At 35.2% G+C, this 27,840-nt stretch overlaps 2 long non-coding RNA genes across 2 annotated transcripts; both read left to right on the forward strand.

Moving 5' to 3' along the window:
• Window positions 1-878: 878 nt before the first annotated feature.
• Window positions 879-3,276, forward strand: LOC127848756 (uncharacterized). The gene is made up of 3 exons (XR_008034745.1): window positions 879-1,342; window positions 2,253-2,332; window positions 2,714-3,276. It is a non-coding gene; the product is annotated as an uncharacterized LOC127848756 (long non-coding RNA).
• Window positions 3,277-4,841: 1,565 nt separating this feature from the next.
• Window positions 4,842-27,840, forward strand: LOC127848757 (uncharacterized). Its single transcript, XR_008034746.1, has 3 exons — window positions 4,842-5,141; window positions 5,251-5,412; window positions 27,485-27,840. It is a non-coding gene; the product is annotated as an uncharacterized LOC127848757 (long non-coding RNA).

Here is a 27,840-nt window from a genome sequence, read left to right on the forward strand (position 1 = left end):
CGTAATTGTGGAAAACTTGTCAACGCAGAAAGAAAGAGAATCAAATCTAAAAACTTTATTTGCAATGGAAACACAAACACTAGGAAACCACATTAGTGCGACTTTATTTTGCAAACCATTTATAGTAAAACGGACACTTAAGTAAGTCTCCAATGAAATCCAACCATCGCACTTTTAATGTATGTTATAAGCTGTAATACATTTTTATAAAAAAAAAACAATGGATAGTGAGAATCTTTGTGATTAACCGAAGTGAACCTTATATGTGATTCCACCTGAATTGAACTCATTTTAATCTAACACTAACTGTGTGTGTGTGTGTGGGGAGGGGGGGGGGGCAACTTTAAACTGTGTTTGGCTGGCTAAACCGGATCCTTTTATTATCATATGAGTCTCGATCTGGGAACCCCGTTCTTAATGCAACTAGAGTTTAGATAAGGAGAGGCTTCCTGTATACGAAATATCCATAAACGCGGACAGTACAATCTCTTAGGACACTTTAACCCTTTGAGTGCTGGAACCGAATTTAAAAGGCCTTTGCAAACAGTTTGGATCCAGATGAGACGCCACAGAACGTGGCGTCTCATCAGGATCCAAACTGTTTGCTATTCTGATAGTATTCTTTGAAAAAAAAATGAAAGAAAATGCTACTTTTAGAAATTCAGCAGAAGACATTTTAGCAGACGACAAATTTCCCAGCATGCAAAGGGTTAAGAGCGAGGCTCTTGAACATGTGCATCTTTGATATAAGGTCTGGGGAACAAGTCAGGGGCGTAAGTACATGTAGCTGCATATACCTTGTAGCTCGCGGCATCTTTGAGATAAGGTCTGGGGAACAAGTCAGGGGCGTAGGTACATGTAGCTGCATATACCTTGTCGCCCGCGACGTAATTTGCACAATGCAAATTTATCAATAAATAATGCTCGTAATTTATTAAAATCTGAGTCGGCAAGGGGTAGGGATCAGTTATAAACTCGGATATTATGTACATAGTAACGATAAGAATGGGTAGAAGGAAGATCACTTTTGACTTAAATTTCCCTCGAAATTATTCAGCGGAAACATTGAACATCAACTCAGTAAATTGTGTAAATATACTTACCGTACCGTGTTTACGTATGCCAGTGACTGTCATACGTTTAGCGGATTTTATTTAAAATATAGAGTATATGTGGTTGGTAACTTTTGATATCAGAGGAGTTCGATATTGAAAAACATCTCATACAAAATGTGGTTTCGATAAACAGAACTTCACTGCACGTTTGTTTTTCGAATTTTGCAATTGGAAGCCTACGGGTGTTATGGTCAGTCGTGACTTCGCTTATTTTGTAATCAGTTAATGTAAGTTAAATATATTTGTTCGAGTGATTTAAGCAAACACATGTGCCTAAATTGATTTGCATATTTTTGTTATAATAAATTATAATTATAGTTAACAAACATGAGTTAGATGCCAGTTGTAAGAGTAACGATTCGAAGCAATTTATCAATTTTGTCCACATTCACAGGTCTTTTGATTATTGCGGGAAACTGTGTGTAATCGGAGTATCAGGTATGTTAAACAGTGTAATGAAAGACAAATACTTTACATCAGAGATTTTAATAACTAGCTACAAGTTCATGTAATTATAATTTCCTAAAATAACTTTTATGTGTTTAGCAAGCGATTAAGTCGAATAACGTATATTAGCATGTTCACATAAATTGAGGTAAAGCACGAAAGCTGTAAATGTGAATCTAACTTAGGCTTAATTGTCACAAAAAAACAAATCCATTGGCGATAGACCCTTACTAGACTTTTGCCCATACGTCATTGATTTCCCACATTGCGCCTTTCTGACTAATTCTGCTACTTTCGGAAATAAATTAAAGAAGAGTTTGTCCATCCGCAATACTTTTTAAGAAATATCTATATTCGAAAGAAGTTAACAAATGTTTTAAAAAATGCTATAAGGCCCATCACTTAGAAAATTTCTGTAAAAAACTGTCAAAAAATACTAATTAGCCCAATTTAACACGTTTATAAAAATATTTATTTTAAATAATTTATTTTCATTCTATTGGATTAAAAAAGCCTTGTTGAAGATATTTGCGAACTGCGATCGCTCTTAAAGCTAAACCTTTTAGAAATGCATGAGATAACTGTTTACTCAATATTCGGACGGAAGGACGCCCAGAGGCCACCCTATTTAAGCACTCACTCGTTTTAATGTAGATAAATGATTATAAACTCTTCGTAAAATTATTTCAGAATGTCTGGACTGCTACAATTGTCAATATATCACTGACCAGCAGGCGTGTACAAACACAGTTCAGTGTTGAAACAATGAGGTTCGTGTCATTTGATTTATTAACAAGATTATCTTAATACACGGTAACCAAATGTTCATCATTATTATTGAATAGTGGTTTAAGGATGTAGGTCATTTATACTGTTATAAAATCTCTGAATTACCTATTGTTAGTTAATGATATTTTCGCGAAATCGGCACAAAATATAATAAAAACTAATGTTTGATTTCTCTTTCAAAACATTCTGTAATACTCCCATCGATTTACACTAAAAAGTTGGAGTTATGAAAATAAATCACGAAGTCGCTATTTTACTTTTTTATTTCCATGTATTGAACAAAACGATTAATAATAAATTACGATATGAGGAAATTTACATGTTTAATAGTTTGCGTGTTTATAGTCCTGCAATTTGCAAAGGTTCCATTCCGGCAACGAAGTACTTTACAAAATGGGCTGTAAGAATATCAGGTAATAACTTGAATTACAATGTAATACTTTGTTTATATCTCGCTTCCCGGCTTTTAAATGTTTGATCATTTTGCAACATATCGATTTAATTGTAAAAATAGTTATGTTCTATTTTCGTTTTCATGTTTACTGTCAATGATAGATCAAATGATATATTTCATTGAATAGGAAAAAAATCTTTAAGTGTAGCTGTCAAGAACATTGATTAAAATACTAACGTGTCGCTTTGACATATTCCCGTCACCATAACGAAAATCGACAATTGATCAAAAGGAGTATCTTCACGGTAGAGATTTGTTGAGTGTGCATGTAAAATCAACTTAAATATTTTAACATATGTGCCACGCCATTTTAAAAATCCTAAAATCCTTAAATTATGCGACGCACAAGTTTTATTGCAAAAATAAACTCCCATCTTGACCTTGCAGATAAGCACATAGTTATAATATTGCGACACACCGTCTCATTAATGTAAACGTTTGCACAAAGCAATTAAGAAACCTTTCAATGATATAAGCTGATTTTTTTTTGACGCTATCGCTGCTAGATAAAGACCATTGACCTCAACATTTTGACCTTGACTTTGAAGGCATCGAAGTGGATATTGTGCGCGACACCGTATCTACTAAAGGTTTACTTACGGCGAACATTTATTCTTGATGAAAGTCCTTAATGAAATTTGGGAAGTTACACACTTGATTACGAGGCAAACGGACAGACCCATAGACAGCCTGACCGATGCTACAAAGTGATTTCAATATAGCCCCCACCTTTTAGTATCATAATATGAAAAGACAATCGGCGTAACAATTAATGTTTCGATGACATAATCAAAACAAATTTCGTGAAAACCAAGAATATCTCTTACGTGACTTGTCGAACCGAAAATATACTATATAGTATTGATGGTATCATTTTGTAATTAGGCATCACAAATGAAGCAGAGAAAGTGAACACCATTTCGATATATCCAAAGACGTACATCACTTAATACAATTTATGCACATAATTATTTTAGAGGTTTGTTAAGTAAGTACTATCTACTGGAGACGTTGATATTAAGGTGCCATTACGTGTATCATTAATCTTACTTAATTCTTAGTAAACAAAACATCCAAAATTCAAATAAAACAATAGATGAACACATGTATGCACACACCGCTCCAAAGACTGACACGAATCTTTACATATTTGCAGCTCTGCAGTTCTGATGCCGTTGACCCCAACGGTATCATAAGTCGCTCTATCCAGACAAGACAGCAGTACTCTTTTCATGAATGTTGCAGCAGTAACCGATGCAATGCGCAGTTATGTGTTCAAACTAAACATATGCGTAATGCAGCGGTTTATCGATAGTTTTTGCATTCAATAAACTATAAAAGCAATGAATAGGTAAACTGTTCTAAAATATAAATACTTTAACCTGGAAGCTGAAATTAGCTTTGTAACAAATAAAAGTCTTAATGCAGTAAAAATCATCATAGAGTTTGAACTATTAAAACTAGCTTACTATTGGAAAGCTGAGCATATTGATTGTTCAAATACGCTTTAAGACTACACCATCAAAATAAAACACAATATTTGAAAAAAATGTTTATTGTATTTGAAACAAATGTATGACTCGTTATTGTATTTAAGCAACAAGGTGCATTGATGACGAAACTCTTGACTGTGCCCGTCTGAACTCTCTTTTCCATGCTGTGCAGATGTTCATCACGCAAAATTCACTTGTCCAAAGTTTTGCGGACTCTGTAACCTCGGTAATAATGTTGCATTCCAATCAAAGTGTACATGTATGTATAATTAGATGTCAAATCTTATTTTCAAATTTTGATACATATCATATTAACATTCAAAGGTAATAAATGATCATTATACTACAATTACAGTTGATGGCAATTGGGCAGTATGGGGTGCGTGGACTGCTCTAACCCGTCACCCACCAATGGTGGGCTCGATTGCATCGGGCCATCTGTTGACTCAAAACAATGTTCTTACCAGCTTTGTCCGGGTAAGCCTGCTTTATTCCATCGTGTGTTGTTTTTTTCTTCAATTGAATGTTGGTTAAACATTCGACTTTCAATAAAAAACTATGTAAAACAATGACAATATATTTGTACATTCAAACATTATCTTAAAACAATTTGCTAACCAAACATCGGATTTTAAACGAAAAACGTTCTTTTCCAAGTACTTCAAGTACTTGGCAACTGGTCAGAATGGTCCACGTGGTCTGGTTGTGCGGTTACGTGTGACGTGGGTCTAAGAAAGAGTTCCAGAACCTGCACTAATCCTAAACCAGACCGATTTGGGGACTATTGCGTCGGGGATCCCTTCGAGAATACAGTTTGTCCTCAAGAACCATGCGCCAACAGAAGTAAGTATCCGATTCCACTTAACTGTGATGTAAATTGAGTGGAAAATGTGTAAACAAATCAACTTTTTCTGTTCAGTATGAAAAACAAATTTTATCACGTTTAACTAAGATGGAGGCTAGTCGAGCTGGGGTGCGTGGCAAAGCTGTTCAGTCACGTGTGGAGTGGGTCAGAAGCTGAGGAGCAGGACCTGCACCAGCCCGAGTCCTTCCGCCTACGGCAAGAGTTGTGAGGGCAACTCGCAGACCTCCGCCGTATGTGTAAACACACAATGTAAGTAAATATGTGCGATCTAGTTTATATAAATGCCAAATTATGTATTGTGGAGGGCGACTCAAGCAAAGGAATATGACCGTTATCAACCCAATTTCGACATTAAACGGCAAAGCATATGAGGGAAACACCGAAGCATTCGAAGTTTGTACCAACACAACATGTAAGTTAACAGTGTATGACCAAATGTATAAGAAGAACGGCAAGACTTGTGCTGTTTTGTACTGTTTGGGCAATCGGTCACTTGCCTTAAATAAAGGACCAACTAATTGTTTTTAATGAAAATTCAATACTGCTCCAGCAGCTGGAGTTTCACTTCTTTATATTGTGAGGGCGACTATTAAGAGTAAACTGAATGAGCATCAACACATCATGGAGTTAAATGTGTATGATCAAGTTTATACGACGGTATCGATTTAAACAAGATTACAGAAATTACATGACAGCCTTTATTTAAACATTATACGAAGAATTATCTACAGTTTGGCATGTACATTTGGTGTAAATCATGTGTCTGTACTGAAAAGAATAAAACCGTTATTGATAAGTATTTACGCCATTCCTTGCGTGTTTACGATTTCAAAGACTGACTTTTTTCAATTTATCGCTCGAGATTTGCACGACCTTGACAATCCAGGGTGCAGGATCAAAGGCGTTCACAGGGGTTAACCCACGGGCTGGACAGAATGTTCGCACACCGTTTAGAACTTTATTTTTGCAAATATCTCAAGTTATTGAAATACATTTTCAAAAATATTTAGTGCATTAAAGACAGTTTTTCTTGCAGTTTGTGCCGATATCTTAAGATTTAAGAATAAATCATTGAATACGTTTGAAATCGGTGCCAATTTTTCACGTTGTGCAGCGAAAATGTGTAAATGAATGCTGTCCACATCGAATTTTTGGTCAAGAACACAGGTTTATTAAATAAATTAATTCTAATGCATTATAAATTGCCATAAGCAGCATAAAACTGTCTTTAATGCACTAGTTGAAATTCTTAAGATTGTTTTAGAAAGTTACGCAAAAAAGCACCACTCACCTGAGTGTTTACATCCATTCATTGTGTACACACCGGTCATACTGACCTGTGTACTAACGCGAAAGGAATTGTGGGTAGCACTTCTATTACAGCGTGTAAAGTGAAAGCAAAAGTAGGTCAGGTAATAGTGCTTCTGATAATCGATATCAGTCTTTATAGAGATTCAAAATCACATTAAAACATAATTAAATAACATTTCTTTAAACAACATTCCGTTTTAAACTCACACTAAAAACGATTTTTCTTTCATGTTTAACGTTTTCATTCCTACGCAAAACAGGGGAATGTGATGTGACTAAGTATAGAGGTGACAATAACGTAGTGACGTCACCATCTATGTAAAGAATGTTCATCCATTAATATTTAATTGTAAACCCCACAAAGTCACGTCATCCTGCACCCTGAACCAGGAGACAAATCGTAAGCCTTACGAGTCTCAAAGTAACTCGTGATATTTCTCAGATCGATTACCGTGAAATACATAAAACCGAAGTACAAAAATTATTGACACTCTATCTTTTTGGAATAAGAAGAAATTTTTATTACAAATAATACTAAAAATTACTTTATAAACGTTCAGTGTTCAATTCATAATAATTCTGGCGTTTTTTTTCGGACAAACAATTTTACAATGAGAATACTTATAAATATAATGGTTAAGCTCTTACGTTATAATAGACTACTCAGATTTGTATTTAAGGAGTTATCGCCGAAATTACGTAAGACAATGAAACTGAGAAACTAAATCATGGTTCGAAGTAAATTGCTAATTCATAAAAATGGATGTTGGCCTTCAGTAGTCTATGGTTATTATTACTTATCATCTTAACATCCAGAACATTACTACAACGCCACAAGCATCATCAGCGCATTATATGCACAACTAAGTCAAACCAGTCTCCAACACACATCTGTCCTAAAGAGCGACCTCTTGTTATTAATGAAATTAACTTCTTGACTACAAACCATAAATAAAAGCACGGTGAGCATCACTTAACGATGGGTAAATGTTGAAAGTGTAAGTGCTGTTGTTGTGCACACTTGCGGGTTTTCTGGATTTTGGCCGATGGTAGCAACGTTGTATGAATGACTCTGCGTGTCGCTCTTGACGTTATATTTCGAAAGGCTGATGCTAACTCAAACTGCGCGCAGTTGTTACATCCGCCTGGGTTAACGGTAGCAACTGCATTACAATCCAAATACATCCGTATCTTGAATTTCTAGTTTGCTAAACATACAAGTTTATTTTTTATAACTTTTTACATAGGGTTTTATACAAACAAGATAATAAAACATCAAAACTTTATATCACAAACAATAAAAAACATCATTTGAATTGCGTAGTATCGATTCAAACTTGCATGGTAAACGATCTCAAATTAGGACAATCATCGCACAGGGGATATTATCGAAGTGCACCATTCAGCGTTTAAGTTGCGGCATACACTGACAGTATAATTGTTTCCACATTTAGTGTGCTACATTCACATTTGTCATACACATCGCTACACATATTGTTAGAAAGTGCCGACCATCCATACTTGTCATATCTAGATACGGACGTCGGAGTAAGCCGCACAGTTATGTGTGTAAGCAACAATTGTATTCATGTCGAGTTCGACCGTAACTGCAGTAATGGATATTCGGATATCCATTTCTTTAACTGGCGTCCTTAGGTCGCCAGGTGGTGAAAAGTGTGCAGCAAGTCCAGCAATCGAACCCGGGACCTCCCGCGAACAATTCGAGTGCTCTACCGAATGAGCTAACTAGGCCGCTTACACAGCTAATCACCAGTCCCGCTTTAGTTCGGTTCCGTGACATTTATGTAGGACACATTATCGTTATTGTCAGATAAAATTACATTCTATTTAAGACCTAAACACATGTTTTTGTTTTAATTTAATTTAATTCCTTCTTTATTATTTGAAAGCAAAGGAAAAACTGTCGTGAAACAATTTGATCTACATTCGAAAATTAAAATCTTGCGAATTTTGAAATTATTTTCTCACAAGGCCGTTGCGAATGTTATTTGATGAAAAAACTCCTTTGTTTGATAAATAATGCGATACACAATAGTTGAATAGCGTTGAAGTTCTATTTATCATATTTTGACCATTTAAAAAACATTATTGTTGAGAAATGCGAGTATAGACAGCTATCACAACGTCGCCACGTGATAACTGCTAAGTAGTTGATCAGGCAGAATTTGATTAAGCATGATATATTTTGTTATTTATTAAGTTTTATTTCATTTTGTTTTTCATTAGGACATCAAAATTGCACATTCATACTCATCTCAACGTTCAACAAAAAGCATACTTAGCTACATTTGGGATGTGATCTGTCAAATGAATAGAGAGTGTCGATACATTTTATTTATTTTGATAATAGATACGTTTAAATTGGAAATAAACTATCAATTACTTTACTGCCTACATCTGCGTTTAACCCAACAAAGCCATCTACTTTTTCATTTAGAAAAAGGCAGTGCAAGCATGAGCGGGGCGATACGTTTGACGGCTACATTGAATTACAATTATAACGATCCGGCATGTACTTCTGCATCCAGCTATGTGAAACTGACCAGGAATAAACACGTGTGGGTGAAGATGTATGGCCAGTTCACAAAATCAACTATATATGAAGATGGTTCATTGATTTGGAATACATTTACTTGAACGTTGACCCAAAAGCTCTTATAAATAAATAAAGTCGTGAATTCTTTATGGTTCGTTTGTCTAAAAAAAGTCCAAATAGTGTTTACGATAAATTGAGACTGGTAACCGACCGATCATACTAACAAGATGTCAATAGTATCAACAAACATAAAATGGGAAACGTCGTTCATTAAACACTTGCATTGACCATTATTTTGAAGATTTTTTTTTATTTTGAATACAATTATATAATGCAATCATATTAACAAAATATTTTCAGATTTGTTGCATTATATATTGTATGTATTGATATTCAACATGTCACGCAATCACCTGTATTTGTAAAATGTATTAAAAGTGTTAATAAGTAACAAAACATACCATTCAATAGCAACTGAATGGTGGGTGCTCTCTGCATCTGAAAAAAGGCATGAAATGATGCATCAGTAGTGTGTATGTGATATTTCAGTTTAAATGCATTGTAAAATATGGTCCCTATTCAATTTATGTAAACCTAATAAGAAACTGTTGCTTTCACAATAAATGACCTAATCCGAAAGAAAACATGCTGCTCAAACTTTAAGCGGCAGCCTTTTTGTAGGTGCTAATCAAATACTTTGCTGGCAACGACGTCGTGAAAAAACGCTCGTGGGCCAGATACAAAGCATTATGTAGCCCAATGGGTAGTAGAACATGGATTGAAAGTTTTTATACGGAAATTTACCACCATACGTATAACTTTCTAACAGCGATCTCCTTACCTCTGACGGGGATACACAATTTCATCTTCCAAAGGAGCACGTGTGGGTGAAGATAGACAGCCAGTACAAAACATCATTAATGTATGAATTTGGTTCATACGCTTGGAATACATTTACTGGAACGTTGACCCAAGAGCTTTAATAAAGTCGTGAACTTCGTATGGTTTGTTTTCTCATCAAAGATAAAGTAGTGTGTATAACACTTGTATCAAAACACTACGTCAGTAGTTGCAACACCTAAACTATATTAACCTACGTTCATTAAGCACTTTCATAGAACATGCTTCTGAGCGAAGATATATATATTAATGATGACATGATCAGGAAAAAATAAGGGATACTTATATGCACGAATTGTAAATATTGTATATGAAAAAAACTCATGCGTTACCTCTCATAGTCAGTAAGACAGTAAGATATACATATAGTTACCAATAATCTCACGGGTGAGTACAAGCGAAGCACAATAACTTAAGAAATATTTTTATTTTTCGTGAAACTATTCATTGGTATGCTTTAAAATGATTTTGTTATCAGCTGAAAAAAACCCTTAAGTGAGCTCGTAAACGATACATTTTGACTGTATTAATAAGATCACTGCAGTACACGATGGCGTGGGAAACCGATCGTGTACCAGCTTCCAACAGGAAATGGCTTCGTAGGAAGGAGAGAATGAATGTCGACACACTTGTAATGCATGCCCAGCCTTTTCAAATCAATATCAGAATAATATCAATTTAATTTTGTTACTATGTATAGATATGTATTAAATAATAGTAAGTAAACTCTATCAAATTTCCTATTACAGTTACACGGAAATTCACCATCATCCAGATTATTTGAAAAAGGCAAACTTCATCCCTCCTACAAGGAAAGGAGAGCTCATCTTGCAAAGAGCGTTTTAATCGACTGGAGTCCATCTTTCAACATCATCATTGCTATTCGCGCTTCGAAAAAATGCAAGTATAGGCCAAATAATATCATTTCAATAAATTAAAATATAGAACATTCTAATCGAGCCGTCAGATGAAAGTTTGTTCATTGTTGTACAAGTCTAGAGTGTATGGCGAAGAACTACCGTTATCTCTTGATTTTAGGGGCTCACTTAATTAATTATATAAGTTTCAATCCTCGGAAATATACATCAGTTATCTATTTTACAAATGCATCAAGTTTGCATTCAATAAATGTACACGATTTTCTCTAAATAGATTGGCTTTTTTCCGCTACATAAGTTATAAAACGAAAACCAGGATTGGCGTATACGCCGCAACATTTTTTGGCTTATCAAATATAGGTTCTGCAAATTTCCCTATTAATGTTCATTTATGTTCTCTTAAAAACAAAGACTATACAAACGCAAATATAAAACCAATGCCTGCAATGCCGTTGCTTGTAATGACGACGAACCAAACAGTTCGAAACGCCAGCACTGGACACTTCCCAGCTCCTCTGGACGGGATTTACTACTTTACTTCCCTAATCTGCTCCTACCCAGGACTAAGTCTTTACTTATACATGGGTAAAGGCAACGAAAGCATGAACGTCAGACGGCCAAATATCAATAGACAAATAAGAGCGGGTAATGTCCATCGGCTTCTACTAATGTGAAGCTGAACAGGAACAAACACGCTAGGGTGCTGATGCATTCAGAATACACAAAATCGTATATCTATAAAAGTGGTTACTTCGCTTTGAATTCATTTAACGCTTATCAATGAGTTTTTTTTTAATGAATTCGTGAACTTTTTAACAGTTAGATTGTTCCCCCATGTTATGTGTGGGATACATATAGACTGGTATCCGGCCAAACGTATTAAAACAGTACGTCAGGCTTATAAGAAAGCATCAACATATAGATGAAAAGAAAGTTGTTTTTCTTGAAATCTGCATTTGAAGATTTACTAGTCCAAGGTTTATTTTACAGTTCATTTCGTATTGAGTTATACTCTGAATAAGAAAATTAAAGAAATGGAAATAGCTCGATGAATCGTGAAAAGATAGTTAATGTCTTTGCACTCTGGATATGCGCATAAAACCATATGTTCTGTGCTTATATGAAGGTTCATTTCAATCATTCATCACTGAACGAGTTTTTCTCCGCACCATAAGTGAGACCGGTTGACACACGGACGGATGGAATAAGAAATAACTATATGATTCTCAGCTGTGCATGAAAGCACAAGCGAATTACTAGAAATCATGTTGGGATCGAACTCACAACGACCATTATTAGGATCAAATACGCATTTACAGCGGTCGAACTCATTGCGCTGTTTCGACTTGACACAATTATAAACAAGAGGCCCAGATTCCCAAGGCCGCACACCTAAGCTTTCGGGGAACTGCATTGCTCTCAGCATTTTTTAAGATGTGTCTGAAACCATTTTCAAACTTGGCAAATATATTAACAAGAGAGTAAACTAAGTTTAAATAAAGCCATATCAGGACATATGAACCGGTCCTGTTTTGCAACGGACGTGAATCATTTGGAACGCAGCCCAGATATCATTAGAACAAATCTTCAGACCAAGTTCCATGAAGATTGGACTAAAATGTGACTTCTAGAGTGCTAATAAGGTTTTACTATGGCCTTGTAAGGAAACAATGCCCCGCCCCCTGGCGGCCATACTTTCTGACGAACCATGACCATTGTTTTAAACTATGCCAAGCTATCATAAGAACAAATGTTCTGACAAAGAATTATAAAAATTGGACTAAAAATGTAACTTTAAGAGTGCTAAAAAAAATTAAACTATAGCCATGTAAGAAAAATGCCCCGCCCCATGTTGGCCATATTTTTCGGAAACAAAAACCAGTTTTGAACTCAGCCAAGCTATCATAAGAAGCTCTGGCCAAGTTTCATAAAGATTTAACCATAAAGAATACTTCTAGAGAGTTTGCAATGTTTAATTATAGCCATATAAGGACAAATGCACTTAACTAGAGAAATTCTGGTGATTTTATCCTGAAAAACACCTGACCAGGCCACAGTGCATAGGCATCATGTACAGCAATATTGAAATACCAAGTACAATTGTTATTGTACCAGGTTAGAAACGCAACCATTGCTTTATTAATAAACAATGTGCATCGATGAATAAATTTACAAGAAATTTAAATCAGAAGATAAAGAAGATTTCCCTGTTTGGTATTCTCTTTAATATTCCGAGCTAAACAGGCAAGAATAACAGACACTGTCCACCGTTGATATTCAACACATTCTTACACACGTAGAAATACACACACACTCACGCACACACACGTACCTGTATGGTATACAATGTGAGGACCTTAACTTACTTCGGGGCTTGGAGGACCATTTTTAAGGAACGCATCTACACTTAAAAAAATGTAATGAGGCGTTGCACTGGCAAACCATTTGTTTATATTCTGAGTATCGTTGACAATATGTAAACCGTTTCTTCGTAAATTCAATTTAAAATTATGTCAACAATTAAATCGCTTTGAGGACAGTGTTTTGTTGTCAATGTTTATTTACACTGACAAGACATCATAAGCACAAAACTAAGGTATATATCATTGCGGGGATAATTTACTCAAATAAGTTTTGACCTTCAAGGATGACCATGACTTTGACCTTTCACCACTCAAAATGTGCAGCTCCATGAGATACACATGCATGCCAAATATCAAGTTGCTATCATCAATATTGCAAAAGTTATGACCAAGGTTATGACAGACAGACAGACAGGCAAAAACAATATACACCCGAACATTTGATCCGGGGGGCATAAAAAGCAGTCCTCAAACTGTCGTTAAGCACATAAGCTCAAATCTAATGTATTTATCTTTGTGAGGACAATTTACTCAAATATGTTTTGCAATATATCAGAAAATAAACAATGTATTTGTGTCACCAAAAAGTTATGAATCTAATACAAATGCTGAATTATACTTTCCGGTACATATGTCAATCTTCAACCTGTCATACAATACTAGAATTGTCCCAATACTTACGAATAATACACCACAACTCCGCATGTTGTAATATGTAGCATGTGGTAGAATGTCTAAGATGAACATATCTGTTGTAATATGTATAGTAGGATGATGCAATTCGCACATACACAACTTCATATCATAAGAAACAATGCCTTCAAGTTGGAATGTTGTATGTGGAAGTGTAGGAACGCCTGCGGACAAGAGTTTGTCCACGGACAGACAAACGTGCGGACAGACGTCCATGTTGATTGCAGATACCCACTTTACTTAGTTACGGTGCGGGGTATTATAATCAACGAAACATGATAGCAGTTAGAAGTATCCCTTTGTATTCGAAGCTTACTTCGTCAAACATTTGTTTGTGTTTTATGTCGCTTTGTTTGTAGTCATGTACTATTTAGGCAATTGGTTACTTGCCTTAAAGGAAATACTAGCGGTTGTTATTAAAAATTATATTCTGATGTTTTTTGAGTTTCATGATTCCTATACATTTAATATGCATATTCTTGATTTTTATACAATATATTAAATCAATACCTTGCAGTTATTTCTTATATTATGGAAATTCCCCTATCCAAAGTATGTTCGCTTCGCAAAGCAATGTATATGTGCATTAAAGTGAAAATATACGTGCTTGTTATTACGATCCGCTACAAACATTTCCAAGTTCCGTGCATTTCGCAATCGCTTATATAGACCATCTTGCAGCTGAGTTCACGTTTGAAATATGCTTATAATGTATAGCCTTACTTCATGGTCATCATTTTTCCAAATTATTACATATATTTGAATGCACACTTATTTACTTATGTATAAATACTTGTACCAAATCGTATTGATATTTAAATTAACATTCATTAACTTTATGAAATTACTTATACATACATAAAGCTCACTTTTCATTGTGCACGTCAAGTTTAGGCCTTTAAAAAGAAGTCCTCGGACTGTCGGTATGTGTCCATTGTTAAGCCCTCGCAACATCGGTCAAATATAAGCATGTTCACTGACAAAGTGGTAATTTCATTTGCTTTTAGCGAATATTTCAACTGCTGCACAGAGTAGATAGTGTTTGATTTGAAAGTATTGCACGCATAAAAAAGGTCTTTGAAACGTAATCTAGAGGAACATATAAACTGACCCGCGAAACAATTTATTACTTGTAAGTTATTTGTGTTAAAACAGTTTATCTGACATGACATTCGATACCGTCCAAACCAATTCTTAACCATTTCCAGAGAACAATTTTAATATTATGTTTTGTTAGTTAATCAATAACATGTAATTTTAGAGCGAACATAATCAATAACAGAAGCATCAGAAACATATGCCCCACAAACAGGTCTTTGAACTCGTGACCCAAATTTCAATAGGGGTCATCTACTGTCCTAGGACAATGCATATGTGTAGAATCAAGCCAATCGTTCAATTTGTTGACGTGTTGTTGATTGGAAACAATGTTAACACTTATTGTGACTGACCTTGACCTTTGACCTAGTGACCCAAATTTCAATAGGAGTCATCTACTGTCCAAGGCCAATGCACATGTGGAGTATCAAGCCAATCGGTCAATTCGTTGACGAGTTATTAATCGGAAACGATTTTCACACTTATTGTGACAGTGACCTTAGAACCCAATTTCAATAGTGGTCAGCTACTGTCCAAGGTCAATGCACATGGGAAGTATCAAGCCAAACGGTCAATTTGTTGATGAGTTTTTGATTGAAAACGATTTTCACACTTAATGTGACAGTGACCTTTGACTCCTATTTCATTAGGGGTCATCTACTGTCCAAGGCCAATGCACATGTGAAGTATCAAGCCAATCGTCAATTCGTTGATGAGTTATTCATCAGAAACGAACTGGTCTACCGACAAACCGACGGACAGACAGACCGACATCCAGCAAAACAACATACCCCGTCTTCTTTGAAGGGGGGCAAAATTATACAAAAAAGCAACACACTTTTGATTAAAATATTTTAATCAACGAGGTAACTACTCAGGTACTACTAAATGTTATAAAACTAAAAATGTCAGTTATATGACTTATCAGTTTTTGTGTGTTTATTCAAATGACGTACATCAACTATTAAATTATTAGGACAACCTTTTTGGTATAAATAATGTTTTTACCAAATTTTGCAAAATTACATGAGTAGTGTTACTGACATTTTTTTTTTATTTTCAGGAGAAGCAAAAATCTGTTTTATTAAAATAATAAATATTTTACAGTATTCCAATTTTCTTATTAGTATTAAAATAACATTTGTAAAACAAAACACAACTCTCAATTGAGATGTCTTTTTTAAAACAATAAAAAATTAAGAAAGAAGCAGTTACCATAATTGTAACACTGAAATATTTTGAATGCAAAAAAGTTACGTAAGTGCTCTTTATGTTTTCTGGAAAATATGCTGTCTTGAAAAATTCACAAAATGTATGTTAAACAAGTTATTACATTCAGTAGATGACATGTATGTTGTACCATATTTATGTAATAACAGTAGACGGCATGTATGTTGCATTATATTTAGAAGTCAAAACAAAATGATAGTATGGTCATGAGATCATGTACAACATTATCATCTTTTAATTCTAATACATTGACATTTATGTCCATACGTAATGAGGCAAAAAATACCAACACTCATACAATAACACACTCCAACATATATATCTCTTGAAACTTATAAATTGTAACAGTTAGTGAAATTAAACACATCAAATATTAAGAAATAGTCCACACATAAACCAATTACAGTCATCAATTTATCATTATATTGACGAAATATAATTATTCAAAAAAGTAACCCAGCACAAAACATATGGGTTTATTAATGAAACATCTTTAGGAGTTATAAAAAAGCTATTAACTCATTTTTTTAATAAAAGGGCAGGGCGGGGCCTCAGAAGGGCAGGGCGGGGCTTCGGAAGGGCAGGGCGGGGCACCCTTCCATTAAGGCCTAGCTGGAGCATGTAGATAATACAGACATTGAAATCACATGAAAAGCAGTACAAAATCTGAAAAACAACTTTATATGAGCATATCACGCATATACCAAATGTAGATAAAACAAAACAACTCAACACGCGTCCTACTTTATACTTTAAGCCATTCCTGAGAAACTAGCTTACAGAAAAAGTTTTAACTTTAAGCTACATGTAGTTCAAAGGCTGAAGATGGGGCAAGAAGAAAAGCCATTTCTTCAAAATATGGAGCTTAAAGCTGCTTAAAGATACCATTGTGTGTTAAAGGTTTGTTGTACTTTTGCAAAATAAATTTAACAAAGGACATGCCTGTTGTTACAAAAGCATATAATAAAAGTGCAGATGCTGATCAATACATATATATATATATATATATACAGTCCAACCTGTCAATAAAGACCACTCAAGGGATTTGGTCGTTGTGGTCTTTGTTCACAGGTGGTCTTTATTCGCAGGGTCGATCGAAAGTTTGCAAAATATGCTAGTAGTTTTTTAACAGGTACCTTATCTATGTATGTGCTCTATTGTTTAAATGTTTGAATACTTATGCATGTATAATGAAATAAAGGATTGAAACACAGTTTTGTTTTACATTTGTATATTTATTACATGTTGTATTTCTATTCCCTTATGTTTTTATTATTTCTTTAATTTATCATATTCTGTATAAATAACATTTGATATACATGTATACGTACATGTACATGTAATTCTACAAAGAACAAAGTACAAAATACACATAACATAGCAAACATTTATACATGAAATACATGAATCACTACTACACAGCCAGTAAAGTTGACAGTAATGGACAATAATGACATCTGATATTTATATACGCGAATTCCGACTCACGCTTAGGGCGTTTACTTTCACAGTTTACGTTCTCCTCGAATTCGTCCATTATCTCATGTTTACGCTTTAAAATGCTCTGAATTTGAGTTTTTCCTACACAAAGATCACTAGCCACTCGTCTACAACTGTGTCCTTTACCTAACAAACTAATGACCTTAACGCGTTCTTCCAACGTCAAGAACTTACGCTTGGAAGCCATGCTGGTTAACTTGAAATGACAATTTACTTTTCTATAATCTATGAACGTCTTATTACGGAGAAATTTAAGAAGAGAATGACTATCAAAATGTTTGTCTTTAATAGGCATCGTAAATGATATGAAACCGTTAATTTCCTTAATGAGTTTATGAAAGCCCCAAATTTGTCTTTGATATTTTCGGCAATTAGTAGATTAATCGCGAGTCACTTAAATACAAAGGCAAATTTTTACACTTTTGACAAACTGTCAAATGCATAAAAGAAGCAGGCGACTACCAATTAGCAATGCATGTTAAATAAACAAACAACTGCTATCGAGTGCAATAAACTGTCACTTGCCAATATCTCCATAGCGACCGACGAGTCCACTGGTAAGATGTGTATCACGTGACTACGCAGAGTCCTGGCGTCCATTTTGTTAATTGAAAGTTGCGAAATCGTTGATTTTTATGATTGCAGTGGTCGTTGTAAGCTATCAAAATGGAGATTTGGGAATGTAAAAGGGTGGTAGTTGGTCTTTGTTCACAGGTGGGCTTTATTCGCAGGTTCAATATATAGTGAAATCGTTCGGGAGGAAATCGGTGTGGTCGTTATTGACTGTTGGTCGCTATTAACAGGCGGTCGCTCGGGCAGGTTGGACTGTATATATATATATATATATATATATATACTGCTCTAGCAATAAATCCTTTTGAGTAATATGCAACACAAATCCAAAAAAGTAATTTATACTAAGAAAAACAACTGCTACTACATATGCGCCATAACACACTTTCAATCAAGTTACAAATCAAGTTACAAATCATTGGAAAGGAAGGGCGGGGCACCCTTCCATTAAGGTCTTGATGGAACACTGCATGTAGATAATACAGAAATTGAAATCACATGAAAAGCGGTACCAAAAATGAAAAACAACTTTTTGTGAGCAAATCACGCATATAAAATGAAGATAAAACATAACAACTCAACACGTGTCCTAACGACACTGATGCCCCTATATTCCAGTTGTCTCATAACTCCAATTATGTAGAAAAAAGGACCAAAATACACAGGGGAGTAAGTTCTCATGCTGGTAAATTAATGTTTGTAAAGTTTCATTCCTAGCATTTATCCTTTTTGATTATGCGCAACAAAAAATCCGAAGGACATGAGTAAAAGGTCGAATGTTAATGTAAAATACGAACAAAAGATAAATAGTGATGAATGTTTCTACACAATAAGCCTTGTAACTAAGGAAATAAACCAGTAGTTCACCCCTGCTGGCTTGACACAAAACACACAGCTTATTCAGTTTGCACTGTTTAATCTTCTCTGCATTGAAACTTTACAATTTTTAATGTAGCTTTTCACTTGTTGCCAAGATCTGTTCAACAATACAGATTCTTTTTTTCGGCTCTCCTCAATCTCGTGTTTACCTGGCAGCTTTGAAGTGTGAAGATATTCTCCGAGTTGTCGCTCAACAGCAGCTTGTTCTTCAACAGACTACATTTTTCTTTTCTACGCTTTCTTTCCGACAGAGCTGGTTGTTGCTTTGGTTGAAACTTTGAACTGGCTGGTTGTGGCTTTGGACTTGCTGGTTGTGGCTTTGGACTTGTTGGTTGTAGCTGTGGACAGAGCAACTGTATCAACAACTGGTGTATCTTCTTCAGAATCTTCTTCCGAATTACTGTCTTCTTGGTCAGGCGGCTCTACAATAAAAGTACAGTTTTTTAACACACAATTAATTAAACTTGTACCTATAGGAAAGGAATACCTCAAGGATTAAGATGATAAGCCTATTTTAGTTAGAGAACATTAATTTGGCACATTTTTTGGTAATTCAAGGGTAATTCAAAAGTGCTTCAGGTTATTGCACTTCACTTGGCTGAGAGTATATGCCCACAAACATTTTGACCAAGATTGATGATAGGATTAAAACTAGTATCTGACTGGTTATAAAACTTGGCCCAGATATTATCAACAAGTTTCATGATGATACAACTAAAACCTTTATGAGTAAGACTTAACATAGTTCTCCTTAATGCTGCAGGACAAACTGCAGGTGTTCCTATAATATGATCAATTTTTCAAGAGTGTATCGTTGTTCCTAAATAGGGCAATTAATCTGATTGTGTTAAAAATATGACCAGCATTTTTGGTGCACATTTTCACATGCTAGTGATAATAGTATGTTGGTAAAGTTTCATCACTTTAGTAGCAATACTCTTTGAGTTAAACAAGACACCAACATTAATCACCAAAAGAGACTCATTATTTAAGAAAAGAATTATTACATGTGGTTTTGTTTCTACTTCTACACCAATATATTGATTTGCTAAGATTATTGCAAACATTCCAGATGATACCTAGTGTGTTTATTATGGCTGCTTAATGGTATAAGTTTGAAGTTTGAAGCAAATAAGATGTGTTTTGCTCTGGATGAACAATTAATAACAAGCCCATGCCCTTTCATATTATTGTAAACAATTATTCTTGTCACTTGTCAGTGGAAGGCACTACATGCAACACATTTTAATATTAACACAATATTAAGCTTTTACTCAAGAAACATGATCATGAAATGCATAAATATACTCATATAACTATATGTCACGAAATGATACTCTCAAAGTTACATAAAACCTTCCATGATTGAAAACTTCATTTACATTTTATAATTGACTAATTCAGCCCAGTGTAATTATTTGTGTCTGTGAAACTGATCATAGTAAACATAAAATATCAAAATATGTCCACCATCTATTTACACACTTCAACTTCAAATTCCCTCAATGTCCTGTTCTGGACACAACCGACATGTATTGAAATAAATTCAAGATTTATAAAACATTTGTACTTCAAGTGTGACCTTGATCTGAACCAAGGGAACTAAAACTTGTTCATGACACATCTGATGGTGATGGTGAACATTTGTGCCACACTGAATTCATCCATGCATAAAGAAGACATATACCATGAGCCCGAAAAAAACATATACACTCAATATCTAATATTAGTTATATGTACAATTATCAAGTGTTCACTGTGACCTTGACCTTTAAACGAAATTCAGCTGTACAAGTCATTAATCGTAGATGACAATCTGGGCTTCCAAAGAATAATAATTGCTAAAACAAGGGATGTCCGAAAATTTAAGGTTTTTGAAAACTTATGAGTATTTACGGTACTTATAACGAAAACCCATAACCACGACTCACCACAAAAGGCATGTCTAAATCTGTCCCCAGCTGTATAACTGAATTATTTTCTTAGGTCTACCATGGAAATGTTTTAAAAAATTGAGGACCAACAAGTTTTACAAAAGTCAACACACAACAAATTCCCTAAAATTGAGGTTTCCACTTTTTGAGGATGTTTTATAAAAATCAAATAACAAACTCCAACAAAATAAGGACTATACATTTTGATGACTTGCACACATGCTTCCCAGAATTCATGTCACAACAAACTTCAATATATACTAAGGACTTCACTATTCCATGGATATCACACATATGCGTTTCGTTATCAAACACACAGTCAACAATCCCTACAGCAGGAGGACTAGAAATATAACAAATGATCACATATTTCGACTCACAACAAACTCCTAAACAATGAGGACTACACCTTTTGATAATCCATTCAATACTTCCAGTTCTACTCCATGCAAGAAGCAGAAAAACTGATGGATTGATGGACGGACTGACGATTCTATATGCCTCCCTTTGGGTTCATAAAATCAACAGCAAGGAAATTGATACTAGAAAATGGAGCTGAATTGTTCCAAGGACACAAATAACAACAACTACAAAACACATTTGTTAACTGAATTTATGAACACGACTAGAAAAAAGCATTTTCTCACCAAATCGATTCTTGACCAACACTGGGCAGTCTGTCTCTAAGGGCTCTCCTATTCCGTATATGTTCTCAGCCATGACCCTGAACTTGAACTTGACTCCAGTCTTCAGTCCAGTGACTATTCTGGACTTGCACATCGGTATGCCAGGCACCTTTTCCCAGAAGTCTTAGCCCTCCTGGCATTTCTCTACTGTGTAACCTAAATCAAGATACATTCCATTATCTGTTTACATGGCAACATCCAAAACTGGAATATTGTTTCCAATTGATTGAAATAGGGAAAGGTAACTTAAAAGATATATTGTTGTGTCAAACACTAAAACAAATATATTTTCTGTCATTAAATAAGTTCAGTTTATTGATTGAAAATTATTTCTAAACAAAACAAAAATATCAGTGAAACTGATGGATGCTCCCCGTTGATGCACTTTGTCAATCTATGTGTTAATATCCACCTAACAAAATCTATGTTTAGCCTCGGTGACCTTGACCCCAGTGACCTCAAACCTCATCAAAAGGTAGTGGTCCATGCAAGGTACCTACATGCCAAATATGTATGAGATCGGTAAAATATTGAAGGCGCTACGAGAAACTGTAACTAAAGTGTGACAGAAATATATATTACTAGCCTCGATGACCTTGACCTTGACAACGGTGACCTCAAACCTCATCAAAAGGTAGAGGTTCATGCAAGGTACCTACATGCAAAATATGTAAGAGATCAGTATAATATTGAAGGAGCTGTGAGAAACTGTAACAAAAGTGGGACGGAAAACTCTATTATTAGCCTTTGTGACCTTGACCCAAGTGACCTCAAACCTCATCTAAAGGTCGAGGTTTCATGCAGGCTACCTTACATGCCAAATATGTAAGAGATCAGTAAAATATCTGAAGTTGTAATGAGAAACTGTAACCAAAAGTGTGACGGAAGGAAGGAAGGAAGGAAGGAAGTAGGAATGAAGGAAGGAAGGAAGGAATGAAGGAAGGAAGGAATGAAGGAAGGAAGAAGGAAGGAAGGAAGGCAGGAAGGAAGGAAAGGAAAAGGAAGGAAGGAAGGGAAGGAAGGAAGGAAGGAAAGAGAAAGAAGGAAGGAAAGAATGGAAGGAATATTTTCGGGCTGAATAATATGCCCACGACCCAACAATTTCTTTTCAAAAGTTGTGATTCATAGGTAAAACTAGCCTATAATCAGAGAAATATATGAATTGGTAAATTAATGGGAGCTAACCGATAATTGGTAAGTTTCTTTATTGTCCTGAGGGTGGCTTCCATGCCAATCGGCAGGAGTCCGCAAACACATCACTGACCTCCAGAGGACCTTCGGGGGTTCCAGGCTCGTCTGCAAAACAATTAGACTACTTGTAAATTTTATGAAGAGACTATTTGTTACAAAACAGAACACTGGCACGGCAATTACCCCGGTATGGTTACAAACAAAACATTTTATGCATATAACCCTTTCCCGCTAGAAGCAAAGTGAACATGGCTATGTGCAAACAGCATAAAACTTAACTGGTAAATGTTGTTTTTTTGTTACTGACAAATTGCATATTTAACATACCAATAATGATGAACGGAAAATCTGCAAAATCTCTGCCATGATCGTTTTCAACAGTCACAAGGTAGTTTCCAGTGTCCCCATGATATGCTTTTGGGAGCTCTAGTGTAGTAAAGTCATTAGTGTTGGAGGTGCGAGCCTACAATATGTCAACCAAAATAGACTTGACTAATAATAAAATATGTTGCAGCTGATGGAGGTTAAGGTAGGTTTGCAATTGTTTATATTTGATGGTTAGTTTAAAACTAGAGCCCAGACATGGGGAATGCCCGTCCGTAGGACATTGCTGACGAACATTTCAAAAGGCCGAAGGTGAATGCATGATCGTTAGCCTTACTGTCCAATAATGTTTGCTACCAAAGATTGCAACCCCATTGCGGTGTTCAAAACAACATTATATCGTGATTAATGGTTCCTGATATTTCCGGAAATAAAAAGATAATTCTTGTCATATTTCTTAACAACCGACATTAGAACACTGCAGCATCGAAAAATTCCGGTAATGATTCCCAACATAAATGGAGCTTCTTGAGTTGCAGAAAAGCCCGCCACATGGTCGTATATGATTTTACACAAAAAATGTGTTTCCAAGATGGTAGACAATAAAAGCAAATTACGAGGCTCAGAAAAATTATAATTGACGATAGAATTAACGACAGACGTGATATAATTAGTATTTATTAATGTAAAGTGTGTGTCATTCAACGATGGAGGAAACGTTTTTCATACACAAAATATATTTAAATTAGAAATAACCAGTAGTATTTATAATCCGTTTAGGTGGGTACATGTACAATTACTTTTGTTTCACTCGGAAATGGCGAAAAAAATTGAATATGTTACTGGTTAAATATAATTCAAAACACTAAACTGGTCCCAAAGATTTAAATACCAATACATAATTACCCTTAGGATGGGTTTTCCTTTTTTGGTCCAGATGACAGTGGGTGTAGGAGAACCGGTAATGCCCAGCTTCATCGTAAGTGGCTCCCCAGCACGTACACAACTTCAGACACTCCAGAAAGAGATGTGGTGGTCAGGTGAACCTTTGGGGGCTCTGTAAAAACAGCAAAAGGAAAATTAAATAGGTAGCTGTTTTCAGAGTTTGCTCTTTGTCAAGTTTTTGCTTCTCTAGCTAGTATAGTTGTAGGTGCAAATCAAAATATTATTCTACACAAATATATTAAAACAAGAAAATTTCTCTTTATCTGGGTGTATGTCCAAAAGTGTCGTGTTAAATGAGACAATTATGTTAAATGCGAACTTTGCTTCTTTACATTATCAATATTTTAAATCCATTTTACATCCCCCAATTTTTGTATTATAGTGTATTTACAAATGAGTTTGAAAAGCTTATCTGCAGGCTCAACATATTTTTTAATGTATTCATTTAACAATGGTTGTCATTACCTTGGCTTGATTTCACATATTTATTGCTTTCAACCAACTCCAAAAACAAGTTTTTTTTAATAACAAATAAAATGTTCAACATATTATTTAAGTCATGAAAACTCTTTAAAATATAACAAATTAACGAATTTCACTTTCAAGATTTTTTAACACAATTTTTATAAAAAAATACATCCTATATAAGTACTTTTGTTTTATAAAGGTATTACATACTTAGTCTAAAGCCTTTAAAAAATCCTATGCTGTGAAGACTTTCCTTTTTGAGACTGACAAATTTGTTTTATATAATTCAACGCACTACAAACTCCAACAATATGAGGACTTTACCTTTTGATATGTTTTTATGTTTACACATAAGTTTTTTCATAATTCATATACAACAAACTCCAACAATATGAGGACTTTCCCTTTTGATGACTTTTGATGACAAAAGTTCACAATATAATTAAAATACATTTGAACTTGTTCGACATTGCAAACATGTTTAAACTCGCAAACAAGAAACATGGCAGGCATCCACACGTTTCCAGAGCCACTCACCCTGCAGGGTAAGAAGGCCTCAAAATCATATTTCCCCGCAGTTTAATCTCCTTGCCCTGCATTGTTTTTAAATTGAAAAAACACAACTTCTGAAAATAAGCAACCACGTCAAAAATAAAAAAATCAAACTTATATGGTGTTGAATCCGGTTTACCATGAAAATGATTTCAACTATTTAAAATTAACAAGACGAAGTTTTAAAAAGTTTACACACAAAAAACTCCTTAAAACGGAGGTTTCCAAAAATTGAGAACTAAGGCAAATGTTGTATGCAAATTATTAATAAACCTACAAACCCCTACATAATGAGGACTATACAGTGTTGTATGCAAATTATTAATAAGCTCACAACTCCTACATAATGAGGACTAAACATTGTTGTATGGAGATGATCAATAAACTCACAAACTCCTACATAATGAGGACTATACAGTGTTGTATGCAAATTATTAATAAGCTCACAAACTCCTACATAATGAGGACTATACATTGTTGTATGGAGATGATCAATAAACTCACAAACTCCTACATAAAGAGGACTATACAGTGTTGTATGCAAATTATCAATAAGCTCACAAACTCCTACATAATGAGAACTATACATTGTTGTATGCAAATTATTAATAAGCTCACAAACTCCTACATAATGAGGACTAAACATTTTGATGACTAGCCCACATGTTTCTCAGAATTCATGTCACAACAAACTCCATAGAATCACATAATATATGAGGTCATCGTGGTGTAATTGATGTCTGCCGGGAGGTCACGTGTTCGATACCCACTATGGGAACGTTCTTTAGATCTCCAATAAAGACACAAGTACTGGTTCTATGTCTTAGAAATGGACTCGAGAGCATTTCAATAACTCTGAGGCTTTTGATGCTAGCAAGCTAATATAAATAGATTTAACAAGAGCTGTCTCCATCGGAAGACATATGCCCCCAAAAAAACGCTTTTTTCGAAACCTAAACGCAGATTTTGAAACCTAAACGCGAACCCTAAGTTCAAGGGGGTCAAAATTTGTGTGCGTATGGAAAGGCCTTGTCCATATACACATGCATACCAAATATGAAGGTTACGTCTGCGCCATAGAAGTTATGAGCATTTTTCGAAACCTAAACGCAAAAGTGCAACGGACGGACAGACAGACCGACGGACAGTGCGACTGCTATATGCCATCCTATCGGGGGCATAAAAAAAGTTCAATTTTGATATAGGACAATAACAATCCAACATGCACAACTTCATAACATAAGGACAAAAACTCAATTTTCCGATGATTCAAGGACCGTCACTCAGGAGTGTCCTAGTCAATTTGGCTGATTATCAAACTTGACCTACATCTTATGATCTTACACATTTTCATGAAGTGTGGCGGAGATACTATGAAATTTGCTCGAGTTATTGAGCGGAAACGAGAAAAACCGAAATTTTTCGATGATTCAAGGGCCGTAACTCAAGAGTGTCTGGTTCAATTTGGCCAATTATCGAACTTGGCCTAGATCTTATAGCCTTACACATTTTTAAGAAGTGTGGCGAAGATCCTATGACAATTGCTCGAGTTATTGAGCTGAAACGAGAAAAAACACAATTTTCAATGATTCAAGGACCGTAACTCAGGAGAGTCTGGGTCGATTTGGCCGATTTTCGAACTTGACCTTGATGTTATTGCCTTACACATTTTCATGAAGTGTGGCAAAGATCCTTTGACATTTGCTAGAGTTATTGAGCGGAAGCCAGATAAAACCCAATTTTACGATGATTCAAGGGCTGTAACTCAGCAGTGTCAGGGTGAATTTGGCTGAGAATCGAACTTGACCTAGATGTTATTGCCTTACACATTTTCAAGAAAAAAACTATTTTACGATGATTCAAGGGCCGTAACTCAAGAGTGTCTGGGTCAATTTGGCAGATTATCAAACTTGACCTAGATGTTATTGCCTTACACATTTTCATGAAGTGTGGCAAAGATCTGATGACAATTGCTTGACTTATTGAGCGGAAACTAAACCGAAGAGACTTATGGACTGACTAACTGACGGACTAACAAACGGACGGTGCGATTTAAATATGCCCCCAGAACCTATGTTCTGGCTTCATAAAAACTATGTGTTTTGTTATTAAACACACAAGTCAACAACCCCTACAACATGAGGGCTAGAAATGTAACACAATTTTACATAATTGGACTATCAACAATCTCCTACATACTGAGGACTACACCTTTTGAAAATCCCTTCAATATTTTTAGTTATACTCCACGCATGAAGAGGGCAAGACTGATGGATGGATGGATGGAAGGACAGACTGACTGACAATGCAGTTTCTATATGCCTCCCTTTTGGGTCATGAGAAATACAGAAAGCAAATGGATACTAGAAAATGGAGCTGAATTGTTCCAAGGACACAAATAACAACAACTACACAAGACATTTGTTAACGGAATTTGTGAACACTGACTAGAAAAAAAAGCATTATCTCACCAAATCGATTCTTGACTAACACTGGGAAGTCTGTCTCTAAGGGCTCTCCTATTCCGTATATGTTCTCAGCCATGACCCTGAACTTGAACTAGACTCCAGTCTTCAGTCCAGTGACTATAATGGA

Source organism: Dreissena polymorpha, chromosome 10 (genome assembly GCF_020536995.1).
Source record: "Dreissena polymorpha isolate Duluth1 chromosome 10, UMN_Dpol_1.0, whole genome shotgun sequence".
Taxonomy (NCBI): Eukaryota; Metazoa; Mollusca; class Bivalvia; order Myida; family Dreissenidae; genus Dreissena; species Dreissena polymorpha.